The sequence below is a fragment of the Cavia porcellus genome, unplaced genomic scaffold (assembly GCF_034190915.1).
Source record: "Cavia porcellus strain 051 isolate PalLab524CR breed Dunkin Hartley unplaced genomic scaffold, mCavPor4.1 scaffold_13, whole genome shotgun sequence".
Classification (NCBI taxonomy): domain Eukaryota; kingdom Metazoa; phylum Chordata; class Mammalia; order Rodentia; family Caviidae; genus Cavia; species Cavia porcellus.
Genome location: NW_026947496.1, coordinates 9,104,984 through 9,120,818, shown reverse-complemented (window position 1 = coordinate 9,120,818; position 15,835 = coordinate 9,104,984). Strand labels below are relative to the sequence as shown.

At 45.4% G+C, this 15,835-nt stretch overlaps 1 pseudogene; it reads right to left on the bottom strand.

Annotated features, from left to right (window-relative positions):
• Window positions 1–12,568: 12,568 nt before the first annotated feature.
• The window catches only part of LOC100714942 (serpin B9-like), a 46,871-nt pseudogene continuing 43,604 nt past the window's right edge, over window positions 12,569–15,835 (bottom strand).

Genomic DNA, 15,835 nt, shown 5'->3' with positions numbered 1-15,835 from the left:
TAGCTGTTGATCCATTTTCAGTTATTTTTTGTACACCAGGTAGCGATCCGATTCACTTTTAGATATGACTAGCCTCTTGTCCCAGTACCTGCAACTGCTTTTGTTTATTTTTTAAATTTAATTTTATTATTTTTTTGTACCAGAAATGGAACTCAAGACCTTGTACTTGTCAGGCAGGTACTAGGTCTTGAGTTCTGATATTGAGTTGTATCCCTGGGCCTTGTAACTGTTTTAATTGGAAAAAAAAGTGCATTGTTAATAGTTAAAAACAATGCGTAAATAAGTAGTATAAAGTACTCTAAAGTATAAAGTAGAAAAATACTCAATTTGGGTATATCACATCCATTACTCAAAGAGCATTACAACCAGGCAAATAAAACATTATCAAAAGTCACAAAAAGCAACACTAAGATATGCAAAGAACTCTGTAACTCAGGCAGAACTGTTATTCAATGAATAATCAGATATACAAAGTTCCAGGAGACAGTGCTGGATACTTAGATTGGCATCAGATAGCAAGTTGGATGCTACCCAGCCACCAGGAAGCAGGGCAAGAGGACCCTTCTGAGACCAGGAACAGGATCAGGACATCCTCAGGCAGTGTCCCCGTGTCTGTGTCCTGGGCTCAGCAGGCTCTCTCCTAGGGTCTGCGGGTCCATGAAAGTGTGGGGACTCAGGTGCTCACTGCAAGATCATTTGTGATGGCAAAGAAATGGACCTGCTCGTCCATGTCAAATGCACTGGGTAAGGAGGAAGCACCTGCAATTAGGGACAGTCTCCTATTTTCCTGCTTCCCTTGCACTAGGCTGCCCTGCAAATGTCCCATTCCTTTTGAAAGTCAGCACGCTGATGTCCAAGGTTCCCACGCAGAAACTTTGAGGGATGCATTTGAACCACAGTGCAAACCTTTTCTGTAGATGCAGACATTCCTGACATAGTGCACTGTGCAGCGGCACTGACCTGCTTCAGTTCTTTATTATCAGTGTGAACTTTCTCCTGTATTTTATGGCTCTTGATTTTCCTCTCCCGTGAGTCATCTGTTCACACATCCAATGTTCCATTTGGGGTGCTAGTTTTATTAAATTTTCAATATTTCTTGGCCTTTCAAAGATAAAATCTCTGTTGCATAATTTTTTCCCTAACTGTATGACTTCCTTTCAAGTTTTGGTATGATGTCTCCCATACAGGCAGGTGTTATTAATAACCAGATGCCCTCCCAAAGGCTCAGGAGCTCGTAGGTGGGGCTTTCTGGAAGCGACCGGATTGTGGGGACACAATACTCTCGGTGGATTCCTCCACTCACAGCTGAATGTGATGCTGGGAGATGAAGCAGGGTTGGAGGAGGGGGTCACGGGGCGGGGCCTCGGGGGTCTATCTCCTTCCTCCTCTGCCCTGCCATGAGCAAACCCCTCTGCCATGCCACCCTGCCTTGGAGCCAGCCAGCTATGGAGCGATGGACCGAGACTTCTACAAACCGTGGGCCCAAAATCACCCTCTTTGCCTTTAAATTGTGGGTGTCCAATATTCGCATCCCAGGAATGTAAAAGCAACTGACAAAAAGGAATTTTTTTTCTCTGTAGTCAGTGTTTTCTATCTGTGACTTCTAACATCACTTTCATTTTCAGAACTATTTTCCAAAGAACAAAGCAGTCAAATAGTTGTCTACTTTTCTTGCAAATTTTTAGAAAATCATTTTGGTTATGCAATATGTTTGGAATTCCTTTGTCTCATTTGTGACTTATTGACAAGAAAACAACTTCTTAATATTATTCATAAAAGAATCTTTAGTGTTCTTGTCTGTTTTTATTCTTTCCAGTGAATTTTTCAGTAACTTTTCTGTACTCAAAATATATTTAGCTTTGAAGTTTTTTGAAGGAAAGGATGAGAGTAATGTTAAACATATAAATTATTGAGTAAACCTGTCTAACCTGCAACCTTAGTCTGGTTATGTGGGAAAGTGGGAAGAGTCCCCTTGTATTCCAGCGTTTGAAGCAATTTTTTATTAAAATCCTTTAACATTTTTATACATGTCTCACAAAGGTTTTGTTTTTCTTGTTCTGTGATTTTTGTTTTTTGTTATTATCACAATTTTAAACAAGTTCACTTCCTCCAACTGGTTAAGTATGGCATGTAAGTGCACAAATGAAATTTATGTGTGTTTATGTTCATGTGAACAATTTGCTGTAGTCTTTTACTCATTACCAGGTTTTTAACAAATTTTCTTGAGGTTTTACTAAGTGCTCCCAGATACTGAACCCGCTAGCAAAATGTTTGGTCTCTTGCACAGAGATCTGGTGCACAGTTGAAAAGGAAACCAAGAGAGAAGCCAGTAGGAAAAGGCCCCAGAAGGCCAGTTGCTGGGAGGAACAAAGTGCCTTTATCCACAGCAGCTCTCTGCTGGCTCTTACCGAATGCACAAGGAGCAGAGGCAGGAGTGCAGTGTGGACAGGGGGTCGGGGTCGGAGGTGCAGGAACCCTCACTTCGGCAGACCAGCTTGCAAGACAGAAATAAGGCATTCGTGTGTCAGGAATAAAACCATCCGTTTTTCCATATCTGCTTAATGGGTAGTTTAGTATCCTTACAGGCAGCTGAGTTAGAAATATTACAGGCAGTCAGACAGGAGCCAGTATAGGAAACCTGGTATCTTGAAAAGTTGAAGATGACAGACACCTCTGCTGAGGCCCGACCTCAAGGCAAACACAAAACAAATGTGCAATCATGCCCTAACCCTAAACATCAGGGGTTGATATTCCAAATAGGTGTGGAAGTCACCATCCCAACCCTCTACTGTAGGAGTCCCTGCTCTTTAAGCATGGCTGCTTGATACATCACTCGGTTTTTCATTTGTCCCAGATTTGCTCAATTTTACCTGAACAATTAAAGACTCATTAATTGACCATAGTTCTGTCCCACGTGTTGCCCAGCATGCAAGTTCTCATGTTTCCCCAACTTTAGACCTGCCTCACTGTGGTTTTGCTCTATGAATGTCCCTAGAAAATGTATAGCCTTTAGCAACCCATTCAGGACCCTTTTGGTCTCTCTCAGACAGAAGCTTTCTTTCTCTCAACAAATATATTCCGCTCTTAACCTCCACTGTTCCTAAAATTCCTTCTTAGATTTTAGAGAGCTCAGCTGACATCCAGTAGTTTGGGAGTCTTATGCCCCCGTATCAATATCTTGCTGAGAGAATCTTTTTCCTGCTGAGAAAAAGACTTTGCCCTGAGTCTTAATGCTTCCTATTAACAAGGTCCCTGGCTCAGTCATGTCCCTTCATTAGCTGCTTAGCTGACCTCAGGGGCAGCCCTTAGTAGGGAAGGGTGTCGCTGACACACCAGTTCTTTAGCTGGACTCCAGTTGCATTCCCTAGGCCAATTAAAAATCAATGTGTCTCTGTGCGGGTAGCACTGTGTGCACTTCTGTAGTGATTATGCCAGGTTTAGTAAGGAAAAGCAAAGTGCCTGGAGCAGGGGATGCAGTCGGGGGTCCTCAGTGCCGAGGCTCCCACAGGATCCTACTGTGTCACTGTACAGCAGGCGAGTGTAAGGCTGTGTGTATGAATCAGAGGCACACGTTCTGCTGCTGTTTCCGTCACTCTGGCTGGCTTTGCTGTGCGCTTACTTCCTTTCTGTTTTGTCTCACCCTTTTTGCATCACCCAGACACTCTGAGGCAGGGTGCAGTGGGAATCCTTGCAATGCTGTTTGTGTTAAGGTAGATGCTGATACTGTCCAGTATTAGTGACCGTGTGAGGAAATGGGGGCCTTACTCACTTTGCGCAGGAGGCCAGCCTGGAAGGAATCAAACAGCCTTTGAGTGTCAAGCCAACGTTCTGCTTGGCATGCATTTCCATGCCTGGGTGTCTGGTCTACAGAAATCTTTGCCTGCATAATTACATATGCTCCAGGGTTTTCTTCAGAGCACGTAAAAATGCAGGCCCTGGCACAGGCATGTGCCCTGGAAGGAATTCATGCTGGTCTCACAGACCGAGTTGGTTCCCACCAGGATGATCAGGAAAGGGCAAGGCTGGCTCTGCTCGGTCTCCCGACTTCCTGTCTTGCCCTGTGACCTTTCTCACACATTCCCTCCATTAGGCCACACACTGTGATGTGCATAGTTGGAAAACGTCAGGAGCACTGGAAGATGCCAGTACCATGCTCGTGGACTCCAGAAAATGAAAAACAAATAAATCTCTTTTCTTTGTATAGTGCCCTGCCTCTGGTATTCTGTAATCTCATCAGAAAACATAAATACACACAGTCCATCCAACATTAACATCACACTCTGCTCCTATAACATCAGCTGGGGCTCCCACTTCACTGTGGCAGGGTCCAGTTTAATCATCAGCTCTGCATTCTGCAGCCCACCCAGAGCCTGGTCCTCCTGACAGATGACAAATGAGGTTAAACCCAAAGACAGACAATCCTCCTGGTTCCTCAGGTCAGTTCAAGTCATGTCCCCTGTCACTCTAACATTAAGTCCACGCTGTGCTTTTGATGTGGGCTGTATTTTATGATCATCACGCATTCAATTCCTGTAAAAGCACCCAAACTGTTTTTTGTCTTTGGTTCACCACCTCCACAATTCTCTCCATCCTAAAGGTGATCTGGACTAGGCCCCTTCCTTGGTTCTAACACTGAACGATCCAAAGGCACCCAGGACACTCTTAACCAACTCATCCAGCCTCTGACAGGAAGAGCGGGCATCTCAGCCCCGAGAGACCCCAGGTGTCCGGCTCCTGTTCCCAGATGACTGGAATCCGAGGTAACCCCATGGCCTCAGGGTCCCCATGTCCTGCAGTCTGGAGCTGAAGGAATTGGGAAATCTCAGGCAAGGACTGACTGGGAGTTGAGAGGCCACAGGTCAGGAAGAAACTCTCCAGAGCCACTTTAGCCAGGCTCCTCTGAGCCTCTGTCTTCCCTGGGCCTCAGCCTGGCCTCTCTCACACAGCTCCCCCCCAGCCCCTCATTCCACACTGAAGGACCAGAGTACTAACGTGGTATCCAGAGCTGCAGGCTGTGTCCCCAGGACAACCTTGATCCATCTGCAAACCACCACTTGGGAAGACCTAAGGCTTCCAGGCATACTCACAGTTGTTTCCAGCCCACACTGCTCACAGGGCCCTCATCTCTCTTCTGTAGAACATTTTCTAGAACAAACTTACATGGGAATTTGTCCTTGTGACCCTTGAGATATGTAAAGTATGCAGTACTTATGGCCCGGGGATGTTGTTCTGAAGCACCGAAAAGTCATTCTTTTGGAACAGGATAATCAGCAGTGATGAGGCCTCTGTGTCCCAGTCTCTGGAGAGATGAACCCCTAAGAGGGCTGCTCACACACCTAGGAGTCCCTGAGTCCGAGCTCCCCCTGGTCTTTTTCTATTTCCCTCGTTGTATCTTTAAAATGTCCAGTCTTTCCCCTAGAGTGCGGTTCATGCTGCTCACCCCTCACTCCTGCAGTGGTGTATCATTGATTAAAACCTCTCTTTACCTCCTGAACCGGCCTCAGTTTCTCTTTGATAAAGATCAGCCCAAGAGCCAGTTGATGATGAGGTAAAGCCGAAACTGAGTGAGGCCCTGGAGTGAATCAGATAACTGTGGTCCCATGAGGAATCACAGCTCCGTGCTCCTCCTGCCTTAACCGCAGTCTGCCTTCTGACCCTGGACTGTGACAGCAGCCTTCTGAGACACATCTTTCACAATGTACACAGGAGCCAACCCTTCAATACAGGTACCTTATAGTCCTTACACCCCAACACACAAGTCACCTTCTCAGATGAGTCATTTTGTAATGACCTGACTGCGTCATTTTACCCAGATATTAGGGAAAGCACTAGTCTAGATACTAACAGAACAGTGTTATTACTCATGATGAAAATTTACAAGAGCAGATTATCTTCCACTATATGGGTGATCTTTATCCAGGTAGCTAAAGGTCTTAGGAGGTTCACATTTTGGTGGAAAATCATATATATAATGGATTATGACTCCACTGCAAAGGGAATGAGCCCTTCAGCCAGGAAAAGACCTCAAGGAGAACTCCAGAGACACTGAAAGTGTCATGGTTTCCAGGAGAGTGTGGTGGGGAAGAGCTCAGAGATGTCCTGGGGAGTGACACTCTTCCAAAAGACACCATGGTGATGGGTGCACACCACTGCACTGCTGCCCGAATCCTTAGGAGCCACCACCACCAGAGCAAGAGGCTGACTGCCAAGACTGGCCAGCAGACAGCTGGCACACACAAAGGGCTGCCACATTGCAGTGGCCGTTGTGGGTAGGCTGGGTGGAACTGGTCTGCAGGAGCAGCATGTCAAGCACACAGTCACCTAACACTGTGGCCATTGTGACTACAGCAGTGCACAGTGCCTGGGACACCCTGAGCACAAGGCTAGAGATGTTCCCCTGGAGAACCTGGAAAGGAAGTGCCTGTCTCCTGGCAGGGTATCCCAGCACCCTCTCTGGACCACGCCCTACATTGCACTTGCTGCTAAAGTGGCATTGAGCTCCAGCTCCAGGCTTCCAGGCAGGACCACAGAAGGTGGGTTCTGAGCTGGGAGACAAGAAACTGGTAACTGACACAACTGTGCCGATTCCTAGTTTCAAGTTGTGCAGTAAAATGAAAGGCAATCCGTGACTCTTTCCCCGTCTGCAGCATCCAGTGGCCTCCTGCTTCCAGGACAGCACAGAAGGAGCTAAGTGTGCTTGGCCCCCAAGTGGATGGACACAGAGATGTCCTCTGGTCTCTGGTCCTGCGGGGGGAATTACCTGATCCGCACTAGGTTGAGATAAGGCTTGTGGTGTGGACTGTGGAGGAGAAGCCAACATTTGGCAGGGTCAATGGAAACACAGAAAACTGTAGCCTTAGATGGGCAATAACGGTGTCCAGGGGAACAGAGGCTGAGCAGCTCTGTGGGACAAGAGCTGAGTCTCTCTGCCCCAGGGGCTGAGTCATCATATAGTGAGACCTGTGTTCTTTTATTGTTGGGTTAGACTTTTTAAAATATTTCAATTCGTGCTTCTGGCAAACAGTGAGCACAAAAATTTATGTATTGAATTTTTACATCTCAAAAATAGATGTTTAGTACGGAAAAAAAACATACCATTGAGACCATCGTGTTAACCCCTAACTATGTAAAACCACAAGATATTAAGTATAAAAAACCAACATCTTCTAACCTGTGTAGTGTTTGTTTTGTTGAAGTTGGGCATTGGTCTTGGGACTGAAGTTAGGACCTGGTACATATTAAGCTCATTCTGCACAACTGAGCTACACGTCCAGCTCTGAAGTAGTATTTTAAGGAAATTCTGTTTTTAAAATGTCAGTCTAGGAACTAGGGCTGTAGAGAGTACGTTTCTATATGAATTTGAGAGTTAGGGGTGTAGCTCAGTTGTAGAGCACTTGCCTAACATGCGAGGGTGTGTGTGTTTGAACCCAGATCCACATAAACACACAAAAAGTATATCTAATATGTAACACATATTATAATATTTATTTATAATCCAGACTTTTGACCTGATTCAATGTAATTGTAAATATTTTATTTTGCTTTCAAAAAGAAAAGCAGGGTGCAGAAGGGCTGCCTGAAGGAGAAGCAGGAGAAAACTTTACATTTGGTTCACGTCGCCTCCATCAGATACTTCAAACTAAAGCAGCTTAAGCTGTCCATCTACTTCACAGGAGGAATCAAGATCAGCTTCCAGCAGTTCCCTCTGGCACAGATGCACCTTAGCATGTGCTGGCGTTGGATGCTGTTACAAACATAGCCGCAGTGTGCCCGGGCAGATCACTGCAGAGACAGCTCGGCCCCCGAGCGGAAATGGCCTTGGCCTTGTCTGTGACTTGCACACAGTTTTGGGTCCCACTTACGGAGGTGCACCACCCTTCCAAGCAAAATAGCATCTGGAGCTGTCAAATCATACAAACATTCTATAGATTATCGCTGCTACAAAATATTTGTGGTGAACTTGATGATGAGCAAAAGAGAGAGAAAGGCCGGCAGGCGAGCTCTTCCTTCCCGGTGCCGTCCTCATCGGGATGAGCCATGTTAGATCAGCTGCCTCTCCTACAGTGATGCTAACCCTTTTAAATGAATTATCTAAACGTTGGGTGCATATTATGCAAAATCAGCTGGAAATACTTCACCTAAAGATTCACCGGAAAGCACTTACCATTTCAGTATGGAAGATTTTAGTTGCTTAAAATCATCAAAAACAAGGTTTGCAAACAAGAAGTCAGAAAAATTTCCCAAAAAAACATTTTCCCTACAGAAACAGCAGGAACAAAGCAAAGAAAATATGGTGAGCTTCATGATGGCCGAGATTTAATTCTGCGGCTGTTTTTCTTCCTTCTGTTCTTTTCTTGTTCCTATTCCCTCCCCCTCCCTTCAGCCCCCACCTTCCGTTTTTCTCCTTTCCACTTGAACTATTTTATGTAACTTCTCTATATCTATCACTCATCTTATTGCTTATTTTTCCTTTGACTTTCTACATAAGAGAAACAATGCAATATTTAAACCTGACTGTCGAGTTTATTTCACTTAAAAATCTGGTCTCCAGTTATGTCTATTTGCCTAAAACTGTCTGAAATTTGTCCTCCTTGCGGGCAAAGCAGCACTGTACTGTATGTAAAAACCACATTTACCTTCCCATATGGGTTCGCCCATTGATGGGGGTCTGGGCTGTTTTGAAGATTTAACTATTGCAAACTGTGCGGCTACAAAGGTGTGTGTGGGTCTGTGGCCTGATGCCTTTAACTCTCCTGAGAAGATACCTACAAGGGAAACAGCTGGCTCAGGTGGAACCTCTAGCTTTAGGTTCTGCTGAATCGCCATATTGATTTCCATATTCGCTGTGTCAATTTGCAATCCTGCAAACACTGAGAAGGGCTCCTTTTTCTCCCCAACCTGCCAGCTTCTGTTATTGGTCGGTTTCTTAATGACAGTCACTCTTTCTGCAGGGAGAGGGGATCTCACAGTAGTTTTCCTTTGCATGTCTCTCAGGACCGGGACGGTGAACGTTGTTTTCGTATATTTACTTGCTGTTTGTGCTTCTCCATCTGAGCAGTGTCTATTCGTTTCAGATGCCCAGTTTTGGGTGTGTTTAAAGTTGAGAGTCTGATTTTTTCAGGTTTTTACATATTCTAGAGGGTCCTTTCTCTGAGGAACAGCTAGCAAGACATTTTTCTCATTCTGTGGGTTCTCTCCTCACTCTCTTGGTGGTTTTTTGCTGAGCAGAAGCTTTTTAATATGATGTCACCCTGCTGGTCGATTTTCTGGGAAATTCCCTGTGTGCTGGGGCTTTGTTCATAAAGTCTTTTCCTGCTTCTATGTTTTCAAGAGATTTACCTATTCTGTCTTCCAGCAGATTGTGTTTCCCTTTGACATTTATATCATTGACCTGCTTCAGTTTTGATTCAGTGCTTAGTGGGAGACATGGGTCTAGTCTTAATCTTTGACAAGTGGAAAGCCAGTTTTACCAGCACCATTTACTAAGAGACTGTCTTTCCTCCAGTTAAGATATTTGGCCGCCTTGTCAAAGATAAGGATGCTGAGTGTGCTTGGAGTAATTTCTGTTCTATTGATCCTCATGTGTGTTTTTGCCAGTAAATTACTGTTTTTATCATGGTAGCTTCATAGTATAATCTCTAATCAGAGATTGGGATGTCCTCGTTTGTCCAAAATTGCTTTTACTATTTGAGGTTTCTTCAAGTTCTAAATGAATTTTAGGATTCTTTTGTCTAGTTCTGTGAGATATGCTAATGATATTTAGATCGTGATTGCATTAAATCTGGATAACAGTTTACGAAATATACCTATTCTCACTATATTGATTCTGCCTATGCAAGAATAAGGAATATCTTTCCATTTTCTGATATCTTCTTCAATTGCTTATTCAGTCTGTCATAGTTTTCAATACAAAGCTCTTTTACTTGCTTCATTAGGCTGATTCCTAAGTGTTTCATTTCTTGACACTGCTGTGAAATTTGTGGTTTCCTTAATTTCTCTCTCAGTGAGTTTGGTGTTTGTGTACATGAATGCTATTGATTTTTGAATGTTGACTTTCTATCCTGATGCACTACAGAATTTGGATATTACTATGAGTCTTTTGGTGGAGTGTTGGGGTCTTCCATGTAAAGTCTCATGCCATCTGGGAATAGTACTAATTTAACTTCTTCCTTTCCTACCCTTAATCCTTTGATTTCTCTCTCTGGTCTATTTGCTCTGCTAATTTTTCCAGAACTGTGTTAAATAGGAATGTTGATAGTTGGCATGCTTGCCTTGCTTCTGATTTTAGAGTAAAAGCTTTCAGTTTTGACTATAACATCGTGGCTGTTGGTTTCTCATAGATACCTTTTATCAGATTGGGATAAAGACCTTGCATTACGATTTTTTGGAGCATTTTTTAATCGTGAATGGATGTTGAATTTTGTGAAATGTTTTTCTGAATCTATTGAGACTGTCTTGTGTTTTTTGTTCTTCATTCTGTTAATGCAGTGTACTACATTTATTGATGTGTGTATGTTGAACCATCCCTGCATTCCTGGCATGAATCCCTATTTGGTCTCATTATTAATCTTGGTGATTTCCTTTATTCTTTTAGCTAGTATCTTATTGAGAATTTTTGCATCTATGTTCATTAAGGAGATTGTTCTGTTGCTCTCATTTTTGTTTGGATTATTCTCTTTGGAACCAAGATAATGTTTGCTTCCAGGAATGCATTTGGAAATATAGTTCATTTCCAATTTCATTAATCAGTTTGGGGAATGGTCACATTTGATCTTCTGTAACGTTCTTAAAGAATTCAACAGGAAATCCATCGTGACCTGTGCTTTTCTTTGCTGGCAGCTTTTGAAAATTACATCTTCAATTTCATTAACTGATATCGAGTTATTTAGAAGTCTTATATCTTCTTAAACCAGCTTTGGTAAATTATTCATATATAGGAATCTGTACATTCTTCTGGATTTTCCATCTTAATGGAGTACAGGTTCTCAAAGTCAGTATTATGATCTGGATTTCTGCAGGGCCCACTGTGATTTCACCTTTTTCTTTCTTTCTTTCTTTTTTGTTTTTTGGTACCAAGGATCAAACTCATCACCTAGTGCTTGGCAGTCTGGCGCTTACACTGCTGAGCTATCTCCGGCATCTTTTTCATTCTTAATTGCATGAATTTGAGTCCTTTCTTTCCTTTTATTTTTATCAGTTTGGCCTGGCATTTGTCTATTTTATTTAACCTTCCAAAGAACAACTCTTTGATTCCCTGATTCTCTGCATGGTTTTGTTAGTCTCAGATAGATGAATTTCTGCTGTGATCTTTATCATTTTCTTGCCTTCTTTTACCTATTCTGTCTTCCAGCTCACTGTGCTTCTCTTTGACAGTGTATCTCTGACCTGTTCCAGTTCCGTTTAGTGCTCGGTGGGAGACATGGGTCTCGGGTTAATCTTGCTTTTCATCTAACTTGCTCTACTTTTGGTAGAAGCTTGAGGTTCAATATTAGACTACTTGTTTGAACTTGATCTGTTTTTCTAATGTGATAATTCACTGCTATGGGTTACATAATTCAGTTATAGCAAATAATTAACGTGCTAAATTTTTAATACTTAAAGGATCATCAGTGTTTTTTTAAAGTTTTTTTTTGCAGAGACAATTCATTTAAACTTTTGGAGAAAAATATATTTTTCAACAATATTTTGAGAAGGGTTCTTTTTAAGCCTGCTTTAGTTACAGGCCTAGGGGTTCAAGGAACACTGAGCAGAGGCTGTGTGTGTGTGGAGGGGTTCCTTGCACCCCTCAGACAGCCAGAGGTGCAAATCCGAGGCCACCTGGTCCAGCCAGACTGTGGGTCCTAAGGGCTGAATCAAGAGGCTAGGAGAGTCAGAAGCCCTGACCCCGCCCTTTCCCTGAGAGAACAGGGGCATGGCTGCCTCCCGATCTCAGCTCCTTGCATCCTGTGTCCTTGGTTTCCTTTGCCCCACTGCCCACCCTCCAGAGTGGACACTTTGCCTGGGTGAGCACTCTTGCTCTCTCCAGTGGCTCCTCTGCTGGCCTTGGCGTCCTGTCCTGCTCCTGCCTGTGGACCTGCTGCTGTGGCCTGAGGAGTGGGAGGGAGACCCCTGTTGCAGCTGAGGTCAGGAAGTGAGGGAGCCTGGCCTTGTTGACATCTGCAGCCTCCAGCAACCCCAGTTTGCTGCTGTGAATCAGCAGAGCTTCCTGGAGACATCCTGGGTGATCCTGCCACTTCACCTGATATGCCACAGCTGGCCCCCAAAATAGGGTGAGATGCCCCGCCTCCCACAGAGCTGCCCTCCTCACAGATGTGAGCCCCCATCACAGCTTCACTCCCACCAATAGCAATTAAATTTGAATTCATCAGCCCTCTGCACCTGAGCCTATCACAGAGATAACCCAGGGCTCCTCTCTGGGGTGCTCTGCACCCCACCTTCAGCACCAAGGTCTGCAGTCCCAAGATCTTGGTGGAGTGGCACAAGTGTGTGATCAGTGCTTGGAGAGCCCAGCTTGTGTGCTATGTGACAATGCTGACCCATGCTTCAGATAGGTGCCATTTGTCTCCCAGACAACACTTTTTTTTTACTGCTTCGAGGAGTTTGGGCTGGGATATGGAGACCCAGAGGGAACTGCTTGCATGCACATGGGTGTATCCCTTACAGAGATGCGAACGTGCCACAGAACAGCAGGCTGTGGGTCGCATTGTGTCTGATGAAGAACAGGAAGGGGTGGTCAGCACAGAACACGGGCAGAGATTTCAGACAGCACCCGGGAATCACCATTACTGCTGTCGCTGCAGTGGCCTCCGTGGCTCCTCCTTGACCTCCACCACACTCCTGTGCACGAACTTGGACAGAGACAGCACACTGTCCACCACCATCCCAGATAGGTCCGCCTTGCCTGGCTGAAAGCCATCCACTACCCCCAGGGCCTGCAGCACGGTGCCCATGTCATATTCCTCCTGCAGCTTGAACCTCGGCAGGAGAACTTCCACTTTGATCCTCTCCATCTGCTCTGAACTGGTCCAGGTTTGCAGTTTCTCAAAAGTGAGGCTCTTTTCCACCTGCAACACAGGATTAGACTTTAGCACTCAGACCTCAGTGGCACCCACAGCTGTCCCTCCACGGGCACCTGCCCTCCTCTGGCAGGCAGGTAGTACTGACTGCCATGGACTGAGCTCTGCAGCCACCAACAGTCTTATGTGGTCCCAGGCTTGTCCTGCATGGGTTTGCTTCTGAGATGCCATCAGGTCTAGCTTCCTGAGGTGAAAGAGGTGCCTGATCCCCACCACCCCAAACCACATCTGTGCCAGGGGCTGAAACTCAGGTAATGGGGGGGAGGATTAGGGCTTTATGAGTCTTTGGTTTTGTGCCCAAGGCTTAGTTTTGAAGGGGACAAACCGGTGATAGTAAACAAGTGACACAGGGCTGTGGCCCTGACCCACCCAGGGCAGAGACCTGAGGCTGCAGGGGACTGGATCTGTCTTCAGGGAATGTGCAGCGTGGGGGCCTCATGAGGCTTCTAGCTAAGCCTGGCTGGACAGGTTCAGGTGCCTGCAGGAAGGAGTCCCTGCAAAGAACCACAAGGACAGGGAATGAGAGAAAAAGAGAAACTGGACAGAGAAAGACACCGAAAGCATGAGCAGCAGGGGGACTTACATCAGAGGGAAGGCAGATGGCAGAGCCCAGAGACTGGGCAAACTGAGCTGGGATGGTGTCCCTGCCACCATGCAGGGTGCAGGAGTGGTGGGGACCAGTACAAGGACAGCTCCCCCCAGGGCTCACATTGGCACCCACACCTGTGCAGGTGCTCATATGTTTGCCTCACTGCAGGGTCGCTGTGGTACCACTGCTGACCCACACAAGGCCCACTGACACTAAACTGACTTGTGGAACCCCCTCCCAACCAATCACCTGCTGTTCCCCGAGACAAGGCCCTGAAGGGACAAAGGGCAGAAAGAAGTCACAGGAAGCCCAGGAAGAAGAATGTCCACATAGGCAGTGGTGCCCATCTAATCCCAGGGCAGCCCAGGGAGCCAAGCAAATTTTGACAAGGTCCAGGGGTTAAGGGTCCCCAAAACACCCAGGGGAGCCTGGGAGAAAGGCCCATGGGCATCAAGCTCTCTAGGTCCCTGGCTCTGGGGCAGCTCTCTGTCTTCTGCCATTTCCTCCTGACAAATGAGTTGTCCTCCTATACTGAGCTGTGTCCGCAGCTCATCAGTCGTGCTGAGCTTATCATCCCAGGCTGCTGCTCTTCCCAGGGGTGCTCAGCGCTGGACACACACGGCAGGACTCTGAGTGACTTTGGGAGAAAAGCATCCCAGGCGGGGAGAGGACAGAGGGATGGCCAGGGCAGGACTGTGGGCCTGTGTAGCTCTGGTGGAAAGGACACAGTGATGTCACCAGAGGCTTTGGGCAGGACAGCAGACATACATGCCCTGACCCTTGTCTCACCATGCTGAGGTCCATGCCTTCGTCCGGGAGCATGAGCATGCTGAGCTCCTGGCCCTTGTAGGGCAGCTCCAGCACCTGGGCCCGCACCTCACTCATGTGGGCCCAGGGAAACTTGCCTTCCTGGAACATCATCTGCGCTGCCCACTGTTTCCTTTGAGGGGGAGCAGAGGGGCTCATGATCAGCTGCTCCTCCAGGAACATGACACCTGTCCAAAGCAGCTGCCCCTGTGGCCCAGGCCCACAGTGGGAATGGTGTCTGTGCCTGGGTCACCCCTGGGAAACCTCATTGGGCGCCTCCCACAGAGTGTAAAGAGATGGACTGTGCACAGAGGCAGGAGGCCCTTGGGAGGTGTTGTGGCCAGCAAAATAGAATGGGCTGCTATGAGTTTTCCACATGCTATTGCTCGGCTGTGAGATGCCCCTAAATTTCTCACAAAAAATAAATGAATCTTTCCATAAATTGCATGTTTATTTAAAATGGAGTGGTACCTTAGCATGTATAAACTTCCTAATTTTGCCTTTTTTACTTCTTTGTGATGAGAGCATTCAGTAAACTACGTTAACTTCTGCTTTACGCGAAATTAAAAGTGTCAAGAACAGGGTCCTTGCCACTTGGTTTTCATTTTAGAAAATGGAAAGGAGCAAATTAACAATTGTTAAATTAAAGATCAGTGATTCATATGACTACTTAATTTGCACATTAGTTCATAAAAGCAAATGTTTTCATGACTTTTTTCCTTGTACCCTACCCAGCATCCTAAACATATGTCACAATACCTTACCACCTGGTTTGAATTGCTTCTACCTATGCAACCTGGGCTTACAAGAAAGTCTTCAGTTCCCACAGAGCTTGCAGCACTAGATGTTGGAGAAATCACCACGACAGAAAGAACAGTAATATGATGCAAAAAAAAAATCACCCCCATAAAATATTCTTACTCCTATACTTTTTTGAGGGATTCAAAATCCAACCATAAGTATACTGCTACAAAGGACTACTTATTCCTTTGCAAATTTAAATTTGTCAATTTAGTATATATATATATATATATATATATATATATATATATTTTTTTTTTTTGTACTGGGGATCAAACTCACGACCTCAGGCTTCCCAGGCAGGTGCTTATGCCGCTGAGCTAAATCCCCGGCAACTATTCAGTTTCTTTATCAAAGATGCTGTTTAAAGCTCTGTACCTGGTTTATCTTAAAAGGCATTTTCCTCGTGTAGGACTTGTCAAACTGTTCATCCCAATTTCCTTTAAAGTACACAGCATTAATGAGAACCAGCTTGCTCTCCTCATCAATGGAGTTCTTTGCCAACAGCTCTGAGATTTTGCCTTTGGAATTATGTTTCATATTTCAAATTTTGTGTCATACT